Source organism: Pyrus communis, chromosome 6 (genome assembly GCF_963583255.1).
Source record: "Pyrus communis chromosome 6, drPyrComm1.1, whole genome shotgun sequence".
NCBI lineage: Eukaryota > Viridiplantae > Streptophyta > Magnoliopsida > Rosales > Rosaceae > Pyrus > Pyrus communis.
In genome coordinates this window covers 940,667-959,462 of record NC_084808.1, presented here as the reverse complement: position 1 = coordinate 959,462, position 18,796 = coordinate 940,667, and positions in this window count along the sequence as shown.

Sequence of the window (18,796 nt, the reverse complement as noted above, 5' to 3'; positions counted from 1 at the left end):
GAAGCGGGCCTAAACGTTCATACAATTCAAGTTTGAGTTGTCGGAATGTTTAGGTGTTTCTTTTCCTTTGAATTCAATGTTTAATTTCAATTCTCTTTGTTTTGTACGTATGAGGAACTAAACCCCCCTTTTGCTAGGGGGGATTCGAAATATATGTTTATGCTTGCATTTTGATTTGATTACTTCTAATTGCGTTTCATAAGTTGTGAATTCAATTTGTTTAACTATTTGATAGATAGCTTATTTATGTATGTTTATTGAGAGTGCACACTTAATTTTCATGCATGAATATGACGCTAGAATATAAGTGAGTTTCACCTAATCGTTACAGACTTATATTCACAAGTAGTGGAGGTTGCTTATAAACAATCGCGTTAAACGAATTCTTGGCATAAGTTTCATGCAATCATAGTAACGAATGCCTCGTCAACACTTATAATTTTCATAGAGCGTAATGATTCTTGCTTGTATCTCTATTATGCAATCATGTAGGGGACTTGTGGGGAATGTTTTGGGTTGTCGTATGCAATCATCCAATTCAATAACGTTAGGAAGATTTGAAGGTTAATTAGTGCATCACGGTTAACTTGGGGTGTTGAGAATTCATGGTTTATTGAAATGCAATTGGAAATCTTTTTATTATGCAAGTGTAACATGTGTGGAGATGAACCCCTTAGCTAGCCTTCATTCCATTCAATTCTATCACACATTCACATTTACATTTTGCTTTAATTTACAATCTGTGCATTTAGTTTATTTTCGTCCAAAACTCAATCCCCCTTTACTTTATTGTCCAATTTAGTTAGAAAGTGTCTTAGTTTGTGTTTATAAGTGTTTTGATTCAATTTGTTACACAATTTCGTCCAAATTCATCAAAGTGCTCAAAACTGCCCAGAAAGTGTTTTTAAGGCAGTTTTGAGTGTTTTGGGTGATGTTTGAGTCTTTTGGCTTGTTTTAGTGTTTTAAGCGTTTAGCTTCGCATTCTTTGAGTTTAGTTTAGTGTTTTAAACTTTATTTTACGTTTTTGAGTCAGTTTCCAAGTGATTTGCAATCCCTCCTAATCCCCGGTTAAGAACGATCCCTACTTATACTTATACTACAATTGACAAAAAGAGGGTTTAATTTGTGTGCGTATAATTCTCGCATCAAATTTTGGCGCCGTTGCCAGGGATTAGCAAATTTGCTAATCTCTTGGATTGTTCGTTTCTGTTATGTATTTTAGTTTTAGTTTTTTATTTTTGTTTTGTTTGTTGGTTTCAAGTACTAGAGAAGCACAACATGGCACTTGATAATGCTTCTCTTTTGTCACAGCTCATGGAAAGGTCCCAAATGCAAAGCGTTGGTACATTTGATCTTCAATCAAGGAATAACGTGTTTTCCAATACTTACAATTCGGATTGGAGTGATCATTCAACTTCTATGTGGTGGGAACCTCAAAATGTTCAACAAGAAGGATATTGGCAGCAACCTCATATTCAATATGCCCAACCAAACTCAAGTTCGTCAATAGATTATAATCAAAAGCTTAATGAATTAATTTGTTTGGTGCAGGGCTCACAAAATCAAGACAATGAGGCTCAACAAGAAGGATATTGGCAGCCATATGAGGAGTTCTACTCAACGCCTATGCAGCCACCACAACCTGCCCAAAGTAATGTAGGTAATTCAAATGATAATGATACGATTTTTCAATTACTTACTACTTTGACGCAGGGAGTCCAAACAGAAAACGAAGAGAGCCAAAATCAAGACAAAAGGTTGGACCACTTGGAAAAGCAAATTGGGCAGATCGCGGAGTTCGTAGGACAGTTTCGAGACCAAGGCGAACTCCCTAGTTCAACCATTTCAAATCCGAAGGTAGAATTTGAAACTGCCAAGGAAATCATGTTGAGAAGTGACAAGGAGGTTGGAACGGACCCTCAACCATTAAAATCAAATCACAAGGAAGAGGAATACACCCAACCCACGGCAAGGGTGGAAACACCTTTACCGGAGGCACCTATTGCTCCTATGCCATCTAATTCAGGTATGGTTGTTCCAAATTTCATTATTTTTAACCCCGTTCCAACAAGTATCCCTATTCCTTGCAGATTCATGACTTCCAAGGAAGAAGAAGGTGAAAAAGACATCTTGGAAGCCCTTCCAAAGGTGAAAAGTAGGGAATGTCATGAATTCATCAAAGAGGACGTTCTTGAAACCACAAAACCCAAAGAAGTTGAATTTGATGACATTGGACAAGTCATAACCATCACATGCAATCTGGCCAAGTCCAATATCCCTGAAACTTTCAAAGGAGTGGTGTTTGTCATTGAGTTCTTGTCGGACAAAACAAGTAAGTCATCTTTTCCAAATTCCATTACATTTTATACTAACTTGCTGTTTTTTATGAATCTGGCACCTACACTAGAATTCAAACCAATGCCGGTTCACTTCAAGTATCACCTTCCATTCAAGGACCAATTCCATGCCGTTTGATTTCATTTAAAAAAAAAAAAAAAAAAAGAATATAACTTTCACAAAGGTGGTTTACGTGAAGCCCCACTACGTGGCACAACTCTAGAAGCAGAAGGCATCAGAGCGGAAGGCATCGGAGCCGAAGGCATCGGAGCGGAAGGCATCGGAGCTAGATCATTCGAGGCCACAATACTTGGTGGAACGCTGGATGACCCAGGAAAAATGTGCCTCTGAAGGAAAGCCGCAAACCTTTGACGGTCACTTTGGATTCGACCTTCAGATTCTTGCAGCTCATCAAGCTTCCTCTTCATGCCCGACGAATAGTTATTTGCAAGCACGTGCAAACTTCTATTCTCATACTTAAGCAGTTTGATCTCCTGCTTAAGAGTTTCCACCTCTGCCATCAACGATTCAACCTGCCGGGAGCGAGCAAGTAGGCGTTGGCCCATGTTGGACACAGAGCCTGCACACTGAACACTGAGAGCGAATGACTCTTGAACAGCCAACTCATCGAACCGTCCTGAAAGCAGCCTACTATCCTTAGGAGTGAGGAGGTTTCTAGCTACTATCGTAGCTGTTGTTGCATCCGTCATCATGGAGTCTTCACCTGTAAGAGGACCGTTAGAAGATAAGAAAGAAGGGCGCCATACATTACCTTGACGGGGCGCAACCGGATCGCTGCTGAGACTCAAATCTAAGCTAAGGTTCGATGAGTTAGTCATTTTTTCAAAGGTGTTCAAAGAGAAGGGTTGGATGGAATAAAATTTCAAAGGGCCGGAGACGATGTTCAAGAATGGGCAATCTTCAGAGTGTGTATGTTGGCGGTGATCGATACCTCTATAAAAAGCCAAGGCGACGCGTCCACCGATTCAAAAAGCCAGAATTTCCAGCGTAAGTTTGGCGACGCTTTCTCGGCTTTTCAGAAGACGCGTTCAACTTTGTCAAAAGATTTCTTCTTTTCAGAAAACATGTGGAGGCCATCATCGCAACTACACATCTTTAGCCGACAAGCGCAAAGTTCGGCAACGCTTTCTCTGCTTTTCAGAAAACGCGTGCAGCTTTGTCAAAAGGAGCCGCATCCGCACTACTACGTGTCGTTCAGAAAGCAAAGGGGCGTCGTTCAGAAATCGAAGGGGCGTCGTTCAGAAATCGAAGAGGCGCCACTATTTCAAAAAGCCGGATTTGAGGGATCAAAACGTTTGTCGACAAGGGTAAAAGAACAGTACCACTTGATATTATCTCTATATATGTCGACCTTCATCTTTTTTGGCAAGGCAGACCTGAAGAAAATGCCCAACTCTTCCTCACCTCTGAGGGCGCACTCCCAGCAAAGCCTTTCGAAATACTCAATTTTTTCTTCTTCCCCAAAGATGATACCAGATGCCTGGAGTACAGATGACCCAGGAGGAAACGATAGATTGAAGTGTGCTGATTCATTCACCGCTTCTTCAAAAGCAAAGGTATCTCATATCATCAAGGTCAAAAGCAAAAGTATCTCATATCATGCTCTTTCCCTGTCTTTTTCTTTGTCCTTGTTCTTACTCGCATGGCAAAGTGAAAGAAGCAATCAGCCGGCACTTGGAGTCAGTCTTTCGATCTGGAGCCGACTGCCTGGAATCTATTCCTGGTTGCTTACCTAGCGTTGCTCTCGAGTAGTCATCTTCAACGGAGCAAGTAAGGCAAGTGAAAATGATACATTGAAGCATGTGGAGACAAGCAACAACTGCATATGCTGAGCTATCCTCTAACCCTCTTCAATACGAATTGGAAAGATTGAACAAAGAAACAGATAAAAGGAGGAAGCTCAGACCTTCGAGGGAGACCAAAAGAATTCCTGCTGCCCAGTTCAAGAGTAGCACAAAGGAAAATCAACAAGTGGAGGAGACCAAAAGAATCCTCCAGCCCAGTTCAAGAGTAAGCCTGTGGAATCACCAAGATCACGCCTCAATGCAATCACCAAGGAGAAGATGGAATTTACACTCCATAACCAGATTTGCGTCCCTAAACTCTTCTCTTTGTTAGTTACATTCTGCCATGTTTAGTATGTTTAGTGCTGTTTGTGTGTTTACTTATGTTTTGTGTGAATCTATGCTTAAAACATTGAGGACAATGTTTGATTTAAGTGTGGGGGGGGTAACTAAGTATATTTGATGAAAATTCGTGGGATTTTATCACCCTTAACTTCAAATGTTGTTCCTTGCTGTTTTAAGGTGTTTTTAAGTTGTTTTAGAGTGTTTTAGTATGTTTTCATTTAATAACTCCGAAAATCACATAAAAATTTGAAAAACATGTTTTGAAAAGCCTAAAAAGAGTGTTTTGAGTCGTTTTTGTGTGTTTGTGTCTTAGGATACCTTCCAACACAATGACGAGGATTTGGTTTGTAATTGCATGACTGTTAAAAAGAGTTATAAACATGGATGAAAGTTTGATTTACTCTTGGTATATGCTTAGTTATGGTTATAATGTATGACTTCACATGCAATCATAAAAGAAAAATTCATTTCTGTAACATGCTTGAAGGAAGGAACTCAAACAAGCGCTACAACCCTGTGAGACTCGAGCCATTACCTTCTTTGGAGAGTTATATTCTGTGATTCTTTGTTTTCTAAAAGTTGTTGCATGATCTCATTATTCCTTGCTTGGTTGCTACTTAGAATGCAATTGTATCATGATAGAACTAAATGCTAGAACTTATATCCGTTTCATTCAAAGCATGACATTGAATTGCATAACATATATCAAGATGAAGTTGTGTAATTGCCACCATAGCCAAATAGCCTTACTTCCCATATTTAGTATTTGTTGTAAATTTTAACCCCGTTGAGCCTTGTTTAGCCTTTATTCTTTGTTTACCCACATTATCCTCACCTAGCCTAGTGTAGGACAGTCCACACCCTTGTTCTTAGAAGATAGTGAGCAGGACTTAAATGAATTCATTTTGAGTACATTATGAAAGAAAATGAGTGTGGGGGAGAGAATGTTTTGTTCTTAAGTGTTTATGTATGTTTTGAGAGTCAAAAGAAAAGAAAAAAAAATTGTGAAAAACATATGAAAAAGAGAAACAGAAAAGAAAAGAAAGAAAGAAAGAAAAAAAGAGCTTGTTCTCCCTTTTTGTTCAAAAGTTGAGTTTTCATTCAAAAGTGAATTCTAAGAAGATTCAAGTGCTTTGCTCAATATTTCTTTAAGAACCTTTGTTTTCCATATTCCTTCTTTGTTATCCACACACCCTTACCCCATTACAACCCGTGACTTCAATCTTGTGTGTTATGTGTTTCAATTTGTGGAGTTTGAACTTGGTATGAGCATATGGTGTCACTGGTTCTCGCATCTAAGTAGGAGCATTCCATTCATGAGATCATATCTAAACATGCTTATTAACTCCAGAAATTGCTCTCTTTATGATACATATATGTGAGTGTTCGTTTTCATGTTTACATCAATCTTCTCACATGTAACTAGATTAGGGTGTGTAGTTAGAAAATCTGAGTGAAAATTGAGTGCATATCTTGTAAGGAATTGAGCAAATTCTCTAAGGCATGTTACTACACTCAAATCATGGTTTTAAATGCTTAATTGTGAACTAGTATGTGGTGACTATGAGTAAGAATGTACTTAAGTGTAAAGATGGCTAAAATCTGTGGGAATAATGATTTTTAACATGTCATGTGCATTGAAAATCCCTGAGACGATTGTTGGAAGGTGTAGGTTGTGTTTTGTTCGTTTTGTTTTGCCTTTGGTTTCTTTTGTTTTGTTTTGCTCGAGGACTAGCAAAAGCTAAGTGTGGGGGAATTTGATAGGAGCATATTTATGCGACTTAATTGGCTTGTTCTCATGCATTTACGTTGTGTTTCTTTAGTTATTTTAGTCCTTTATGCTTCTTTTGTGTGTTTTCAGGTTCTAAGGGCGAAGTATGCAAAAGGTTGCCTTTTGGAGCCTTTTGGAGCAAATTAGAGATTGGAATGGATATCATATGCTTGGAGCCAAGAGGATGGACGAAATTGAAGACTTGAAGTAGGAAAGTTAAATCCTAAAAGACCTCATGTTTGAGCATCATTGAAGACTCCTACGCATTTTAGAACACAAAAACAACATTCCTTGCAACCTTAGGACAATGCCGTGTGTTTCCTTGTGTCTCCCTTCCTTGCCATGCAAGGAAGGGCCTTGCTTCCTATTTTAAACCATTTAAACACATTCACTTATCACCTATCATAACCATACACTTATCACTTATCATAACCATACACTTATCACTTATCACAACAACAACCTTGCACATGCTTTCCCATTTCATTATTCATTCACTTTGCATTCATTCACATGCACTTATTCTTTCATCATTGCACCACCAATTCAACACATGCACCCATAATCATTCACTCACCTTCATTCCACATGCATTTCCAACCCACATGCCCCTTTAATTATTCAAACATTCACCCACATGCATTTCCACCCACATGCTCTCCCATTTCAGATTGCATTTCCATTCACACACCAACAACAACACCCAAAACTGTGCACATGCTCTCCCATTTCAGATTGCATTCATCATCATTCCAACCTAGCCACATCCACATGCACTTTAATCATTCATACCTATCAGCCACATGCATTCACTCTTCCATTTCAGAAAATCATCCATACACACCAACTTGTGCCGTGAGTTCCTTACTAATCCAAACACCACCAGAAATTCAGCCATTCACCACTCACTATCCTACCACCCCACTCCATTCTACATCATCCATAATCCCCAAACTCACCTTAGACCTTGTGCTACAACAAAGAGGAAGAGAAGCGGGCCTAAACGTTCATACAATTCAAGTTTGAGTTGTTGGAATGTTTAGGTGTTTCTTTTCCTTTGAATTCAATGTTTAATTTCAATTCTCTTTGTTTTGTACGTATGAGGAACTAAACCCCCCTTTTGCTAGGGGGGGATTCAAAATATATGTTTATGCTTGCATTTTGATTTGATTACTTCTAATTGCGTTTCATAAGTTGTGAATTCAATTTGTTTAACTATTTGATAGATACCTTATTTATGTATGTTTATTGAGAGTGCACACTTAATTTTCATGCATGAATATGACGCTAGAATATAAGTGAGTTTCACCTAATCGTTACAAACTTATATTCACAAGTAGTGGAGGTTGCTTATAAACAATCGCGTTAAACAAATTCTTGGCATAAGTTTCATGCAATCATAGTAACGAATGCCTCGTCAACACTTATAATTTTCATAGAGCGTAATGATTCTTGCTTGTATCTCTATTATGCAATCATGTAGGGGACTTGTGGGGAATGTTTTGGGTTGTCGTATGCAATCATCCAATTCAATAACGTTAGGAAGATTTGAAGGTTAATTAGTGCATCACGGTTAACTTGGGGTGTTGAGAATTCATGGTTTATTGAAATGCAATTGGAAATCTTTTTATTATGCAAGTGTAACATGTGTGGAGATGAACCCCTTAGCTAGCCTTCATTCCATTCAATTCTATCACACATTCACATTTACATTTTGCTTTAATTTACAATCTGTGCATTTAGTTTATTTTCGTCCAAAACTCAATCCCCCTTTACTTTATTGTCCAATTTAGTTAGAAAGTGTCTTAGTTTGTGTTTATAAGTGTTTTGATTCAATTTGTTACACAATTTCGTCCAAATTCACCAAAGTGCTCAAAACTGCCCAGAAAGTGTTTTTAAGGCAGTTTTGAGTGTTTTGGGTGATGTTTGAGTCTTTTGGCTTGTTTTAGTGTTTTAAGCGTTTAGCTTCGCATTCTTTGAGTTTAGTTTAGTGTTTTAAAATTTATTTTACGTTTTTGAGTCAGTTTCCAAGTGATTTGCAATCCCTCCTAATCCCCGGTTAAGAACGATCCCTACTTATACTTATACTACAATTGACAAAAAGAGGGTTTAATTTGTGTGCGTATAATTCTCGCATCACCATGCCCTTGTTCTTGAAGCATAGTAAGCTTGACTTAGAGGGAATCCTTTCGATTATGCAAAACAACAAGTGTGGGGGAATTTGTGTGTGTGTGTTGATATGCCACAAAAAGAAATAAGGCATGAGTGAAAATAAAAAGGAAAAAAAATTCGTGGAAAAAGAAAAAGAAAAGAAAAAGTTGTGAAAAGAAAGAAAAAGAGTATGAAATAAGTGAAAATAAGCTCACATGTTTGTGATAGTTGAAGAAAGGGTCCAAAACGTTGAATATGGCCCTAAGAGTTGTGTGAATTTTCCCCTTGTGTCTAAGTGAGTTTCTGCAATCATAAGTGATTCTAAGTGTCAAATTTCATTAATTTGCTTGCTATTGCTTAAAGAACGTTTGTTATCCTTACCTTTCATTGTTAGCCAATCACCCTTACCCTGTTACAACCCTTATGCTTCAATCTTGATCATTATGTTTTCAATAATGTGGGGTTTGGAATTGATGTAAGCATATGGTGTCCCTGGTTCTCGCATCTAATTAGTAGCATTCCTTTCATGAGATTATATTCATATACATTCCAGAAAAGTGCTTTCCTTGTTATAAACATATGTGAGTGTTTAGTTGCATATTTACATCAATCTTCTCACATATACGTAGTGTAGGGTGTGTAATCAAAAATTCTGAGTGAAAATAAGAGAGTATCTTGTAAGGAATTAAGTGAATTCTCTAAGGCATGTTACTATATTCAAATGTTGTTTTAAATTGATTAAATGAGAACTAGTAAGTAGTGATTATGATTACGTATGTGCCTAAGCGTAAGAATGACTAAAATCTATGTGAGTAATGATCTTGAACATGTCATGTGCATTAAGAATCCCTGAGACCATTGTTGGAAGGTTTAGGTTTTGTTTTGTTTTTCCGTTTTGCTCGAGGACTAGTAAAAGCTAAGTGTGGGGGAATTTGATAGGAGCATATTTATGCAACTTAGTTTGCTTGTTTTCATGCATTTATGTTATTAGTTCTTAGTTATTTTAGTTCTTTAAGCTTCTTTTGTGTGTTTTCAGGTTCGTAAGGCGTATTTGGCGAAAGGATGCATTTTGGAGCCTTTTGGAGCACTTTTCGGCACATATTGGATAGCTTATGCTTGGAGCAAAAGGAATGGACGAAATTGAAGAGTTGATGTTGCAAGGATTCCTACTACGACAAGGATTCCCACTCACATGAGGATTCCTAGTTGGACGAGGATTCCTAATCACACAAGAATTCCTACTTGAAGTAGGAAAGTTAAGCCAAAGTTTCCTATTTTGGTTGACATTTCCTAAATCAAGAACGCTCTAAGGTTTAGCACTTAAGATGGCTCCCGAGCACCCTTGGACAACAAACAAAGGTTCTTTGCAACTTTCCCTTCCTTGCCGTGCAAGGAAGGTTGTTTCCCTTTCTTTGTGTAAACTTCCCTATTTTCCATATGTGTTAGGACCTTTCCCTTATTCTAATACCTCTTGTTTTGTGCCTTACCTTTCCCTAAACTTTATGCCGCACCTCCCCTTGTGTTTCCAGATTTCAATTTCTTATTTCCTAGTTTAATTCACTTTCCTAGTTCTAAAACTTTCCCTAAAGTCCTAATTTCTGATTTCTTGCAAGGAATTGACTTTTCCTTCCTTCTTTTGCACCAATTTCGTTTCTTACCTTAAATTCCCTTTCCTTGCTGTGCAAGGAGTTTAATTTCTAATTCCTTGCAAGGCAAGGACATTCCTTATTTGTTTAAATTCGTGCATCCCCTTTTTCTGATTTTAATTGGACTTTATTCACTTACCTTTTCTATTTAGACTAGGAAATCTGAATCAAAACTTAATTAGGTATGTTATTAACTTCCTAAAACACATATAATCAGCCTTTGGCCGAACCCTAGAGGATCATTGACCACATAAATTCGTCCATTCACTCCCACATACATCCATTCATCCCAAAACATCATAAAACAGCCCAGAAACACAACCAGCCGCACCACCTTCTTCCACCCTCTTTGCCGAGTTCTCCACCACCTTCCAACCATCAAACACTCATCCACACCCAACATACACCCCTTGCCGTGCCTCTAACCACCCCAAAATCCATTCTACATCATCAAAACAGCCCAGAAACCACCACCATCCAATCTGCCGCAAGCAAGGGAAAGGAGACAGATTCACTCAATTGTTTGGCTCTTCATTCTGAGTTGTTGAACAATTTTAGGTGTATTCTCTCTTATATTTCAATGTCTAATTCATGTAATCTTTGTTTTGCTTGGAGAATGATTGGCTAAATTCGTTTTGGCTAAGGGTGTATTCGAAACCATGATTATATATGTGAAATAAGTTGATTACTTCCAGTTATTGTTGTATAAGTCGTGAATACAATTTGCTTAACCGTTTGATTTAGAACTTATTCGTGTATGTTGATTGAGAGTGCACGCTTAATTTGCATGCTTGAATTTGGTGCTAGGATATAAGTTTGTTTCACCTAATCGTTATGAATTTATATTCACAAGTAGTGAAGGTCGCTAGTCACGATCATGTAGCCATTCCAGCTACGGTGCTCCTCTAGGATCTTGAAGGCATGAAGTATAAGCTCTAGATGACAATGCTCGATGCTTTTCAAATCATTGTTGGATGAAGACCAGGTAGAGGAACATTCCTGACTTGAACCCCAAAGATGTCTCATTCAAGTCGCCGTCCACAACGAGGACATCTTTATACCAATCCTTATCTTGCCATAGAACTTCGAGAATATATGATGACCACGAAAAGTTGGGCCTTGGCTAGAAGAAGTAATGCCCATCAGACTTTTTCACATACTGTATAGCATACGAAATTATTGGAGTTCGAGTTCGGCTGCATATAATTGGTTTAACAACTCAAAATAGGTAATGAGTTTGAAAGCAACGGGAACCAAGTTGTAAAGGGCTATATTGTAACTGATCAAAATACCCTTTAACAAATTAGATAATGGAAGCCTCAGGCCAAGATCCAAGTACTAGGGTGCATTATAATGCATAGAGGTGGGGGGTCGGAAGGCTCAGGCAAGGCGACTTGAGTATTGTAGCTTGGTTCCCACTCGACCTTGCAGTGGTTCAGAAGGTCCTGGTGGCATTAGACGAAAGTTTGATTTTCCCCTTGGTTGAGCACCCTTGTTAGTGAAAGGTTATAGGGTAAATTTGTGGTAGATATGGGAGCTTTCTTTAAAAATGCTGCCATTGAAGAGAAAGTGAAGAAATTTTGGAAGAAGATGAACGAAAATCAAGGAATTTCAAACAAGTATATGGAAAAAGTTCAGCTCCTTTTGAACATAAACAATTTGGGATTTTAGAGAAGACAAGTGAATAGATGTGAGGATATTTAAAGAACAATTTCAGAGTCATCCCGTCATTGAATACAGATTGTCGCGTCTCGAGATCAATCGAATTTGACAGTTGAATTTAACTAGAAAAAGTAACATATAGTGCCTCATTCTCTGTTCACACACAATTGAAACAATCATCATCATTGCAATATTGATGACACGATTCACAAGTTAATACGCCTGAATACATAACAAGTTGGAGTATAGTTAGGCAAAATTGTGGGATCATAATTTCCAAGGCCGGAGTAAGGCGGAATGGAATATGCATACTTCAGAAGTCCGATCATATACTCAATAGCCTCCGCTGCGAAGCTAGTTAAATGGAGTAGCGATTTCACCATCATTTTGTTACAGAATTAAAGGGTAAAGTTTGACGACTTCGCTAGGGGTGGGTTCAAAAAATCGAAAACCAAAAAAAATCGACAACTGAACCGGACCGAGGTCAAAAAAATCGAACCGAAACTGTCAAACCGAATCGAACCGAATCTGGCCAGTTCGATTTTGGTTTTTGAGGTTTGGAAACCGAATCGAATTGAACAGAACCGATATATATATATTTAATTTTTTTTTTTCAATATTTATAAATAGTTTAGTCATACAATCATAACAAAACAGAACCTATTGTCAAGTTGGTTTTAGTGAAAATTTTCAAGCTGGAGTGCATGGGTTCAAACCCTCATGCCTTTAGGATTTCTGAGAATTTTTTTAATTTTTATGAGAAATCAACAAAACCTTTAATCCTAGCCACTAGTAGTAGCAACCACAATTTTCTATTTTTCATTCCCCTCTTCTATCTCTTGTTCCCTACCTCCAGACTCCCTTCATGAACCCTAACCCAGTAACCCTCTTAGGCAGCCTGAGCCTCCTCTCTTTCTCGCTCAGTCTTCAACTTTAATTACTCTGTCTCTCTCAATCTCTCAGGCGACTCGCAGCGGCGCGACCCTTCTCACTCTCAATCTCTTACACCTCGCCCTCGCCATCAGTCTCTCATCTCGCCGTCAGCTTTTTCTTGCCGTCTCAAGTCTCGACAACAAAAGGTTAGCCTTATCTCTCTCTCTCTCTCGGTCTTCAACTTCAATCACTCCGTCTCTTTCAGCCTTGAATCCTAAGCGACATACGAGTCCGTTAAGGCGCAACCCTTCTCACTCTCAATCTCTCACACCTCGCCCTCGTCGTTAGTCTTTCATCTCGCCATAAGCTTTTTCTTGCCGTTTCAAGTCTCAACTGCAAAAAGTTAGTCTCATACTCTCATTTCTCTGTGTTTAATTTTCTGTTTTATTTATCTATTGAAATTGGTTTTGATTAGAGAAGGATTCATTTCATACTTAGCATTTACTACTTACTCTTGGATTTATTAGTGTTATGAAGTGACTGAGATCTATGAAAGCACATGTATCTGGGTTTCTGCTACTCTGGGCTTCTGCTTACCGATTCTTCCAGATCTGGTATTTTATTAACTTGTGAATTTCACAGTGTGCTCATTTTCAATGTGATTGTTTATGGGTTTCTTTCTACTGTTACTACTCATTTTTCGAATTCTGGTTAGAAGGATAGGACTTTGTGACTCCATATTTGCCTTTAAAATTCAATGTGATTGTTTTTCTATTTTCTGGATTTTAATCTTGCTAGCAAATTAAAAAACAGTAGTCTAAAGAACAACTGGGCGAGCTAGAACAACTGGGCAATGGGAGAGCTAGAACTGGGCAACTAGATTTTAATCTTGCTAGCAAACTAGTTTCTGTTTGTCATGTTTGAGTGTACTACCATTCCATTGGGAGAGCTAGAACAACTGGGCAATGGATCACCCCCTAATTAGTATGTAAAAATTAACTTGACACACAAATTAAACCCAATTGTTGACAATTGTAGTATATATGTAAGTAGGGATCGTTCTAGACTGGGGATTAAGTAGGGATGCTAATCAACACAAATAAGACTTAAAACACTAAACTACACTCTATAGACTCAAAACTAACTTCAAACACTCAAAACAGCAACAAACAATCAAAAAGACTCAATTTTAGACCTAACAAGTGATTTTGACGAAAATAAAACTTAACTTGACTCAAAAGACTAAAAGAAAACATATTTTGACTCAAATAACAAGACTAAATGAAAAGGGGATTCTTTTTGACGAATTTAAAACTTAAAACATAAACTTTGCATAAAACACTTAATAAAAACGAATTTGGTGAATTAAAAATGGTGAAAGGCTAGTTAGAGGGTCCTTCTCCACACATGACATATGCATATAAACCAATTTCCAGTTATTTTAGACTATGAATGACAATGCCCCAAATTAACCATGAAAAACACAAATTGACTTTCAGATTTTCCTTAACTCATTGAATTGGACGGGATACGTATCACAACCAAATTATCTTTATCAAATTCCCTAACTATGAAAAGCATAATAGAAAAACATATCAAAGGTCATTAAGTTTTTTGAAAACCATAAGCATTGACAAGGCATTCGTAACTATGAAAAGCATGATACTCATACCAAGGATTTACTTAACACAATCATGACTAGTGACTTCCACTACTTGTGAATATAAGTTCATAACAATTAGGTGAAATTCCCTTATACTCTAGCATCAAATTCATGCATGCAAATTAAGTGTCGACCCTCAACCAACATACATAAACAAGTTTTAATAACTCAGATAAGTAAATCACACTCAAGACTCAAGAGACAATAACTAGATGTAATCAATTCATATAAAACATATAATCATGGCTTCGAATGCACCTCCAACTATAAAGAAATTAGTTCCACATGTTCATCATAATTGAAAACCAAATTAACATAAACATTGAACTAAAACTAAGGATAGAAAGAACCAAGAAACGCTCCACACTCCAATGGCAAGCTTGCGGTACTCCCTTTGGATCGTGGCAGATTGCACAAGTCCTTTTCTCCTTCCTTCCTTGTTGCGGCACTAGGGTGAATTAGGGTGTTTGATGGCTGAATGTATGAATGAATGAATGAGTGAATGGATGGTGGTCTTTTCTGCGACATAAGCATGTATATATATATATGATGCACGGCTGAAACCCTAGGGAAATCAAACTAGGGTGTGGTAGAAATCAGGTGGGAAAAGGACTAGGGTGCATCAAAATCTGAAGGGAAAAGGATTGTACAATCCTAGGGGAAAATGATTGCAGGTTCTAGAGCTTCTAGAAGAGGGAGAGGTGCCACCTTTCTAGGGATTCTAGAAACAATGTGTTTTGTGGCAGAAATTGGACTTCTAAAAGGGATAAAGGGTGCGGCATGCATTTAGGATCAGATAAGGTCTTCTAGAACCATATATTTAAGTGTTCTAATGTGGAATTAAGTCCTCTTTGCAGCTAGAATTAAGGTAGCAAAGGATTAGGATAGGATAAGATAGGATAAGGTTTGGATAAGATAAGGTTGTTTGGATAATGTTCTATGTTTCTTGCTCTTTCCTTATCTTCTTTGTCTTGAACTTGTTTCTCCAGATTTGTAGCATGTTCCTAGCCTCTTTTGACTTGAAATTCGTCCATCCACCTTGCTCCATATGCAAGCTATCCATTCCATGCCCAAAATTGTTCCAAATGGCTCCGAATATGCACTTTCAATCCTACTTTGCCATTAGGACCTACAAACACACGAAAATAGCTTAAAACACTATAATAAATGGAAACTAACTATGTAAATGCAAGAAAATAAGCTAACTAAGTCGTATAAATATGCTCCTATCAAATTCCCTCACACATAGCTTTTGCTAGTCCTCGAGCAAAACAAAACAAACAAAACATAACCTAAACCTTCCAACAATTTCCTCAAGGATTTCCAATGCAACATGACATGTTAAAAATCACTACTCCCACATATTTTAGTTATCCCTACCCTCAAGCACATACTTAATCATAGTCACCACTCACTAGCTCCCATTTAATCAATTAAAACATGATTTTGAATGTAGTAACATGTCTTAGAGAATTCGCTCAACTCCTCACCGGATACACTATTTTCATACAGATTTTCTGACTACACTCCCTACACTAGGTATATGTGAGAAGATTGATGTAAATATGTAGACTAGCACTCACATAAGTTACAATCAAAGAAGGCAATTTCTGGAATTATTAACATGTATATGATCTCATGAATGGAATGCCACTACTTAGACGCAAGAACTAGGGATACCATATGCTCATACCACTTTTAAACTCCACATATTGAAACACATAACAATCAAGATAGAAGTCAAATGGTTGTAACAGGGCTAAGGTATTGGCTAACAAAAAAAGGTAAGGATAAACAAAAGTTCTTAAAGCAATAGTAAGCAAAGTAATGAAAAAAGCACTTAAAATTCACTTTTGAATGCAGAAATCAACTTTGAACACCAAGGGAAACTCCACACAACACTTAGGGCCAAATTCAAACTTTTGGACCCTTTCTTCAACAACCAACACTTGTGAGTTCATTCTCACCTATTTTCAACTCCTTTTCTTTCTTTTCGTCAACTTTTTCTTCTTTTCTCTTTCTTTTTCACGTTTTTTTTTTCTTTTTTCTATGCCCAATTCTTTCTTTGGCACACAAATCATACATCCTCCTAGATTCCCGTGAAAAACACCTTCCCCCACACTTGTTTTTCTGCAATTTTTAGATCAAAAGGAATTCCCTCTAAGTCATGCTTCACTATCCTTTAAGAACAAGGGTATGGATAGTCCTATTCTAGGCTAGGTAAGGATAATGTGGTTAACAAAGAAAATAGGCTAACTAAGGCTCAAAAGGGTTAAACCTACAATACATATGCATAGGGTAAGGCTTTTTGGCTCTGGTTTAACTAAACAACTTCATCTTATTGTATGTTATGCAATCAATATCATGCTTTGAATGAAATGGGCATGAGTTCTAGTATTTGGAACTATAATGATGAACCACATTCTAAGTAGCAACCAAGCAAAAAATAATGAGATCATGCAACGACTTTAGAAAACAAAAACATCACGATTAATAACTCTCCAAATAAAGTTTAGGCTCAAGTCTCTCAGGGTTGTAGTGTTAATTTGAGTTTCTTCCTTCAAGCATGTTACAAAAACTAATTTTTTTCCTCTTTGTGATTACATGTGAATTCGTAAATGTCAACTACAACTAAGCATAAACCAAAGAGCAAATCAAACTTCCATCCATGTTTGTAACTTTCTTTAACAGTCATGCAATTAAAAACCAAATCCTCATCATTGTGTTGGAAGGTACCCTAAGACACAAACAAACAAAAATGACTCTAAAAACAACTCTTTTTGGGTTTTTCAAACACTCTTTTTCGATTTTTTTTTCAAATTTTCGGATTTTTTGTTTAAGACACATAAAAACACCTCAAAACACACTAAAAACCCTTAAAAACAGTGAGTAACAACATTAGAAGTGTTAGGTGATAAAATCCCATGTTTACCCCACCACCCCACACTTAAACCAAACATTGTCCTTAATGTTTTAAGCATAGACTCACAAACAAACAAACAAACAAATAACACAACTAACAAACATGACAATCATGGCAAAGTAAAAGCAATAAAGAGTAGGGTTTAGGAACGCAAATCTGGTTGTGGAGTGTTGGAGATGCCTAGGTCTTCTTTGTTTGCGTGGGTTGCCTCCCAAGAAGTGCTTGCTTTAACGTCTTCCAGCCGGACGATACCTCCTTTTAAACTTCATTGGAGCCCACGGCATGGAGGGGTATATCCTCCACTACATGCTCCTCAAAGTGCTCATAGTATGGCTCTATGAATGGGAAAGGATAGTGATCCTCCCTGATTGTGGTGTTTTGGTTCCTAAAGTCCATGTAAATGCTCCCACCACCTTGAAATCGATTAGGTACCTGTACCAAAGAAAGTACCAACCTATTAGTTGAAATGGAACTTGGAAGTGGGATTGGAGACTTACAAACATATTGTGATGGAGGCTCAAAAGTGGCAGCACTGTCAACAATTTTACTATGGCTGCTTTCGGCCAGATTGGGTGTGTTTAAGGCAGCCACTCCAATTCCTTCTTCGATGGTGGTTTTAGATGCATCCTTCTTGATTGGTGTTGAATGTTCCTACCCTATATTTTTAATTACACCAATGGCAAAACAAGAACGAACATCATTAGGATTCTTAATAGATTTAGAAACTTTAAAGTTAATCATATCGCCACCAAACTCCATAGTTAAGGCTCCCTTGTTGGAAGTATGCCCACAAAGCCACTCATTTGATGTAATAGCTTTTTGGAATACTTATTGTGTTAAACTTTTATATGTTTAATAGAGGGCAAAGCTTATTGTTAATCACTATTTATAGTATCTTGTGTTTAAGCAATAAGGGAATCCAAGGAATGTATTTGATCTAAGAGACAAGTGATTTAAGTTAGTTAAATTAACGAGACCTTTCTCTTATGTTCATTCCTAAAACGTTCCTAGCCATAGGATTGCCAATTGGGCATTGACAATCCGCTAAGGTTAGTATGTGTTATGTCGACTCAAGCGTGAGTATGAACTAGTCTCAATTTATTTGGTGTTGGACACTAAGGCAAACACATAGGTGCTCGAAAGAGTAATCGAGTACACTGAACAACGATCAAACGAGAGTTCGAACATACATGTCATGTGAGAACTCAATAGTTGCAATATGCAAAGTAGTCCTTTGACCTGAGGCATCATTGATGTCTAATGGTTAGGTCCTTGATCTTTGATTATGTCAACGGCATTCCATTGGAATTGTTGGGGTCAAGCTATCTAGTCATGTAGGCATATGAATGCACAACAAGGGATCTCTAACCTTCCATGGTGGAAGGAGAATACTCTAAGATATGATTCGAGAGTCTTTGGCCAAAGCATATCAATATGACTAAGGAAGCTTGTTCCAAATCTTATTCAATTGAATCATATAGAGAAGTATCACATTGGATAGTAGACATGAAACAAACTATCACTTAAACAATGTGATTAAGAGTATTGTATTAGAGAAGGATCGTATTGCATTGTAGTTGTAACTGGATAGGTTCTCCAACCACTTCTACTTAGCTTGGG